This window comes from Gymnoscopelus microlampas, assembly GCF_963454915.1.
Source record: "Gymnoscopelus microlampas genome assembly, chromosome: 18".
Taxonomy (NCBI): domain Eukaryota; kingdom Metazoa; phylum Chordata; class Actinopteri; order Myctophiformes; family Myctophidae; genus Gymnoscopelus; species Gymnoscopelus microlampas.
In genome coordinates this window covers 41,434,374-41,441,551 of record NC_139955.1, presented here as the reverse complement: position 1 = coordinate 41,441,551, position 7,178 = coordinate 41,434,374, and the positions used below count along the sequence as shown (strand labels likewise).

General features: G+C 41.9%; 1 protein-coding gene across 4 annotated transcripts in view; it reads left to right on the top strand.

Moving 5' to 3' along the window:
- Positions 1–1,536: 1,536 nt before the first annotated feature.
- myot (myotilin) overlaps positions 1,537–7,178 on the top strand; it is a 63,246-nt gene continuing 57,604 nt past the window's right edge. For all 4 annotated transcript variants that reach the window (XM_084041450.1, XM_084041451.1, XM_084041449.1 and 1 more), the window contains exon 1: positions 1,537–1,694. The gene's annotated coding sequence lies outside the window, so the exon portion shown is untranslated. The remainder of the gene's footprint in view (positions 1,695–7,178) is intronic.

Below are 7,178 nucleotides of genomic sequence, written 5' to 3'. Positions count from 1 at the left end.
TAAAACCCAATTTATCCTCCGTGCACGCGATAGTGTCGCGCACCAAGGAACGGCCGAGAATAGCAGACCTACAAGCTCACACCGGTCACATCCGCAACGCGTAGTGATCTTGTACTTCTGCTATTCTCTGCGCGCAGAACCGTTGCAGTGCATGGTGGAAAAAGTAATCAAAATGTTTTACTTTAGTAAAAGTATCAATACTACAATGTAGAAGTACTCTGTTACAAGTAAAAGTCCGGAATTCAAAATGTACTTGAGTAAAAGTACAAAAGTATTGGTATCAAAATGTACTTACATTACCAGAAGTAAAAGTACTAAAATGTTTGAAAATAGCAGATCTACAAGCTCACAACGTGTCGCGATGCGACGCGTTGTGAGCTTGTAGATCGGCTATTTTAAAATAGCCTAGGTATAAAATAAGGCCAAAGTGGTTAATTTATAATGTAATAATATCTGCAAAGTAACTAGTAACTAAAGTTTTCAAATAATTGTAGTGAAGTAAAAGTACAATGTTTGCCTCTGAGATCTAGTGGAGTAAAAGTAAAAGTATAGACAATTGGAAATGCTCCAGTAAAGTAAAATGACCTAAAAAATGTACTTAAGTACAGTACTTGAGTAAATGTACTTAGTTACTTTACACCACTGCAACAAAGAATATAATGTCTCACTAGGCCTGTCCAGCCGACACACAGGAGGGCGTTGAATGAGCAGAAACCAGCGCTCCCCAAAACAACATGTTTGGAGATCTGTTGGGAATTGATTAGCCTACATGAAACCGGCACCCGCGCGTGCAGTCTCAATGTTTGCAAACAAATAATTGGACTATAGGCCTGCACACACCAACAAAGAGACACGAGATGGGGATCAGACAACCACGGCTGGGTGGGGAAGAGCAATCAAGGGGCCTTTTTCAATGCCCCAAATCAGTGTCAGGGACAACAGTCGATCAGATAATAAATCAAGTGACAGTGACACATAACATAGCCTACATTTAAAATCATGCATTACAGTCGAAAGTGGCCCCCTGGCGGTGCCTAGTGGGCCGAGGACCCCACTTTGAAAACCACTGCTCTAGAACCTGTCTTTTCTTTTTCTTTCTTACTGCAGTGTACAGTAGATGCACAACCTTTCCTCTCAACTCTTCTTCTGACCCCTCTATTATCCTCCCCTTTCCACCCCGCTCCCCCCTTTCTTCTGTGTGTGCGCGTGTGTGTGTGTGTGTGTGTGTGTGTGTGTGTGTGTGTGTGTGTGTGTGTGTGTGTGTGTGTGTGTGTGTGTGTGTGTGTGTGTGTGTGTCTGCCAATTTCTGAAGTTCATTATTTCTTCCTGGGGAGGGGGTGGGTGGGGTGTCATTCAACTTTTGAGTATTTACAACTCTGCTCCGCCTACATTATTACTCAACTTTACTCAACCCCAGTTTTACCCCTCCAGCACCCCCAACTCAACCCCCCCTCCCCTCCTCCTCCCCAAGCCCCCCGCACCGCACACACTTCCCAGTTGCGCGTGTGTGTGTGTGTCAGCTCTCTTGCAGCAGGGAGGGTCCCAAGGCCGGACGAGGGGTTAGGGTGACTGGCAGACAGTCACACCTTCATGCACATTTAGTTTGGATCATTCACAACTTTCCTGTTGGATTAGTACCTCTGCCGTTGTTGTTGTTGTTGTTGTTTCCTGCTGGGATCGACCAGGACTGACAGGTAAGGATTTGGACCTCTGCTTGAACCCCCCCCCACCCCCGTTAACTATGCAAGAAGCCCCCAATTTATGCACAGTCTCTTAAAACTCTTTAGTCTTAGTGAAACAGACTAAAGTTACTTACAACTGACCGCTATTTTCTGTCCACGCCAAATCTCTTTGGCAAATATAGCAGATCTAAACGCGTTGCAAAGCGTTTTGAGCTTGTAAATCTGCTATTTTGGGCGAATGCCCCCCCCCAGAATAGGCATGCATGCTGGGGTTCAAGTGGTTAAACAGATCTGCATGCAGACCCTGGCTCTGGGTCATACACTCTGTGTGTGTGTGTGTGTGTGTGTGTGTGTGTGTGTGTGTGTGTGTGTGTGTGTGTGTGTGTGTGTGTGTGTGTGTGTGTGTGTGTGTGTGTGTGTGTGTGTACACTCTCTGAGTTAAATTAATTTTGCTAAGAGCGCAGCAAATCAAGAACAACGGTAATGTTTTGCCTTGCATCATAGAATTTACGTTTCCCAGATTATATGGAGGAACCATACGCGCGCACACACACACACACACACACACACACACACACACACACACACACACACACACACACACACACACACACACACACACACACACACACACACACACACACACACACAGGTAACCTACACATAGGGTTATGCTGAGTCACACACTGGCAGATTCAAAGCTAACAGTCCACTAATTTTCAATGGAAGCCAGTGACAGGATATGCATCCAACGTTTGTAGCTGCTACAAAGTCTACAAAGCTACAATACAAGTTGCTTGCTTCAACTGCAGATTAAACAGCGACTCTGTGACAGATTTGCTGCTTTGCTTTGTAGCTTTATGTATCTTTTATAGCTGCCAGTTTGGGTTAAGGCCAATACATACTCCTTTCCAACATCAGAAAAGGAGAGTCGGGACATCTGGAGGTGCTCGGGTTCTGAGACTGCGCCTTTCCCAAGCTCGGAATTAGGTCAATTTGTAGTTATTTCACCTACCTTTTCCGAAGAAAAGTTCAGACGTCGGGAGCAGTATGTATTGCGCTTAAGGGTTACACTATAAGGGAATCAAAGGATCCCAAGCCTGACAATGATACATGTTGTTAGACCTCACATAACATCTAGAGGAAATTATTAACCCATTGAAACCGGGAACGCATTTTAGATTTCTTTGGCAATTTTAGAGAAATCATGAACATTTGTCCAAATCTTTGAATTTATATATTTTTAAAGCGAACATTTGTAACTCAAATCTTTGCTTCTGGGGGTCCCTGGAACACAATATTTTCAGATGGGGGTCAATGGCCAAATACATATAATTTTGGGGGTCCTTGACATGAAAAAGTTTGAGCAACATAAGTTCTTCAGAAAACTGTTAGGATTTGTAGAAGACATTTGTAGAATCGGCCTCAGGTTTTAATGGGTTAAATAAGTAAAGGTGATGTTAGAGTGTACGCAATGTGTCTATATGGAACATTACATAAGTAATGGTGATATTAGTGTAAACATTAAATAAGTAAAGGTGATATTAGTGTGAACGTGGGTGCATGTGTTTGCAGTCAGAAATAAGGCAGCCATGCAGCTGTGATGGTCCGTCTGCAACGTGCCTTCAGACGCAAGCTAAATATATATAGCTGTGTCATGTGTCTCTGTGCCAGCTAGCCCCAATAGCCTAGTTCTCACTGTCCCACAATCTCATCGTTCCCTTTCTTTCTGTCTTTCTTTCTTTATCTGTTTAGTTCCCCTGTCAGTGTATCTCTTTCACATTAACAGAGAGAAACAAGCAGACAGGTATACAAAACAAGACCAAAGTAAGCGACTAGGGTTTGTCAGTCAAACATTATTGTCTAAAGTTGTTTTAAAGCAGTGGTTCTCAAACATTTTCAAGTCAAGGACCCCCAAATGAATGTGTATTTGGCTACGGACCCCCATCTGAAAAAAAAATATATACATATTTCGTGCCAGGGACCCACATATTTTTTCAAAAACATTCCCAGATCTAAAAGCATGTAGATTGTTTATTTTCAAATAGCCGATCCATATAGGGTTAAAGTGGTTAAACTGAACCACTCCAAAATAAGCAACCAAACAAAAGAAAAAAGGAAACCTCTACCAATAATTACAAGCGACTTTACAGACAAACAAGGCCAAAGTCGCTTGTAATAAGCAGACTTGGCAACTCTGCACATTAGCTGTTTATCTATCTATGTGGCTGAACAATGTAAATACTCCACAGTAGCAGGCTAGCAGCGTGAAATAGACTGTATCCGTATGATATTTCTCTGTCTGGTGGAGACCTCATATGTCCGAAACAGTTACTTTTCAGGATTTAAATGCAAAAGTATCAAAAGTAGCAGATCTACAAGCTCGAGCTTGCGGATCTGCTACTTTTAATTCATTTGTGTAACCTGTAGTATGATCAAGTAGGGCATTCATTTATGAAAAAAATACACAAAAAGTTAGAATATGGAGATAAGAGGTTTCTTATCTCAGCGATATGATAGCAGATGCAAGATAAAGAAGTGTGTCAATTACATACATGGAGGGAGAGGCCACACAAGGCATACCAGCTGGGCGGGGGGCTAGCAGGGGTGAGGGCGGCAAAGGGTATGTGGGGATGGGGGTGGGGTGGGCGGTGGGGGTCATCTCTGCAAGCCCGGCATGCCTGACTCAGGGCCACGGTTGGCCCACAGAGATCAGGTGACGTAGTGCATTCTATATCGGTCTACCCAACAAGCGCACTGCAGGCTGAGGCGCTGTGGGAGGGCGCTCAGGGAGAGTGGCAGCTTTTCCGAATGGTGCAAAATAATCACTGAATTACAGTAGGTCCTCGAGGTGACATCGTAGGTGAAAGATGTGTTCATTCATCATTCTTGACTGCACTTGAATCCTACGTGATCCTGTTTTATTTGCGTTAATGTCCTTCAAAGGAAATGAATCACTCTCATGGAATAAATGAGCTCAGGTCCCCATTTTTGGGCATGTTAACATGAGCGAAAATGTTCAAAATCTTAACATTTTCTGTCTTTCCCCCCTAAATATATAGCAGATCTAAAAGCTCACAACATGTTGCGATGCAGTATAAAATAGGGCCGAAGTGATTAAAGGTAGGGTAAGTGATTATTTTGTTAAAATAAGAGTTAGCTCTATATTCTGAGTAATCATTGCTATATAGTAGGGTTGTCCGATATTGGCTTTTTTACCGATAACCGATATACCGATATTGTCCAACTCTTAATTACCGATACCGATATCAACCGATACCGATATATGCGGGGATTATTGTGATTAGGGTAAGCTCAAATTTCATATCACACACACCATATACAGTAAGAACTCCTGTACTCCTGTTATTTATAAAGCAAAAAAAAAAAAAAAAAAAAATTTTCAAAAACCGATACCGATATTTTCCCGATATCAATTTTTATGCTAATATCGGCCGATAATATCGGGAGGCCGATAATATCGGACATCCCTACTATATAGGGTGTTTGTTCAGTAACAGGAGTCTCCATGTCTCTCCAGCTCTTTTAGTAAACAGAAAATGCATTTTCAGGTCGGGATACCAATTTGATCCAATCAGGATAGACAACTTAGACAGGATACAGATAAAACAAGTGAAATTAGAAGTGATGACACAAATAAATGAGCAGACAACATTTGAACTGGAACACTATCACACATGATGATACTAGTGCTATCAAACAAGTCTATGAAGCAATCTATGAAATCTATGAAAAAGTTTAATTTGCGATACAGTTTTATACAATATGTAGTGTGTAGTGGGGACCTCTGTCTCTCGATCAGCTAAGGCAGGGGTGGGCAACTTTGATGATGGAGAGGGCCACTATATTTCCACACTCACTCCAGGGGGCCACATTGCATATACTGTCGAGCAGACACCTCTTATCTCCGTATTTTAACTTTTTTTGTAAATTAATGCCGTACTTTGGCATTCTATGTCACACAAAAGTAGCAGCTCTACAAGCTCAAAACACGTTGCAGAGCAAAAATAGCAGATCTACAAGCTCAAAACGCGTCGCAATGTTATGTTAAATGTTGACTTTATGAACTTAAATACAAATACATTGGACATAAAAAATACAATAGAATTTTAGTACTAGTAATTAAGCTACTAATATAGACTGAAGTAATTAAAGCGGGTCATGTTTGGAATTTTAACAGCTGAAATCAATAATATATCAGTATTCCCATATTAACAATGCGGGCCACATTAAGTGAAGGTGTATGAGCTAAGGGGTCCTCGGCCTGAAAAAATGTTCAAGACGCCTGACTTATACAATCGCTGCTTACCAGAGGATTTTAACACGTACAGTCCACACATAGTGGCCTCCAAGCCGTCATCCTAAGGAGTCTGCAACAGAGTCTGTATAGCTGGCCGTTTGTGGAGTTAAAAATGTCGATTTAAGCAGGTTTTATTTGTCACTCACTCATACACGTACAAGCAACGAAATGTTTGGTGTGGCATGTTCCACAAGAAATAACAAAGACAAATATGACATGATGAATATCGTCTCTGTCGGGTGGAGACCTCATAATGTCCAAGACTGCATTTTCGAGCTTGTAGATCTGCTATTTTGTATACTTTTGTGTGACGCTGTAGTATGATCAAGCAGGGGCATTCATTTACGGAAAAATATGGAGATGGGAGGTTTCTGCCTGACAGCAAGCAACGATATATCCATCTACACGGCAGTTGCCACTTTGAGGGGGAATTACTGTAGCTGTGCATCATGGCTTCATCGAGAAATCTCAACAATTCTAAGAAGCTGTTTCAGGGAAAGGATGAATGATGAATTTGTCTAATGTGACAAATGTCTGGCTGAGGGAAATGACCTCGGTTACTGGAGCTATGACTGTGAGGTTTGGGATTCTGAACACATGCAGTTATTTGAAACACAGCCAAGAAAGTCTATTTGATGTCCACCTTGAAGGAGGGGTTATTTGGGGAGTTACTGACAACCGTCCCTATTGTGGGAATGTCTGAGCCAAGATTGTAAGAAAAAAATAATAATGCCGTGTAGATTGAGGTCATCTTAAAGTTTTGGATTAGTTAAGTGAGCCTTGCCGAGCCATGTGGCCCAAAGGGCAGGAGCCTATCTCCTGTTTCTGTATTACATGCTGTTCTGTTTATTGACTTGGTGGCTTGTCATTGTTATGCAACAGCTTACCGACTTTCTCACAGGCCAAATGCAACCATCACTGCTTTGCCATGTGGACAATTACGTTTCTGTTATTTTCTCAGCCATCAGAAAAGATCCTTTTAACCACATGCGTCACACAACGAATAATGAAAATTGGCCAATTTCAGTGCGCAACACTGCCATACGACAGAGCACCAACTAGGGCCTAGTTTGTGCTCCTAGTTACTAGTAGGCATTAGTGGTTCAAAGCCAGCTCTGTGTATCTAGTGAACACGCACAATGTTATTGTTGTCATAAATGTAAACATTTAGTAAT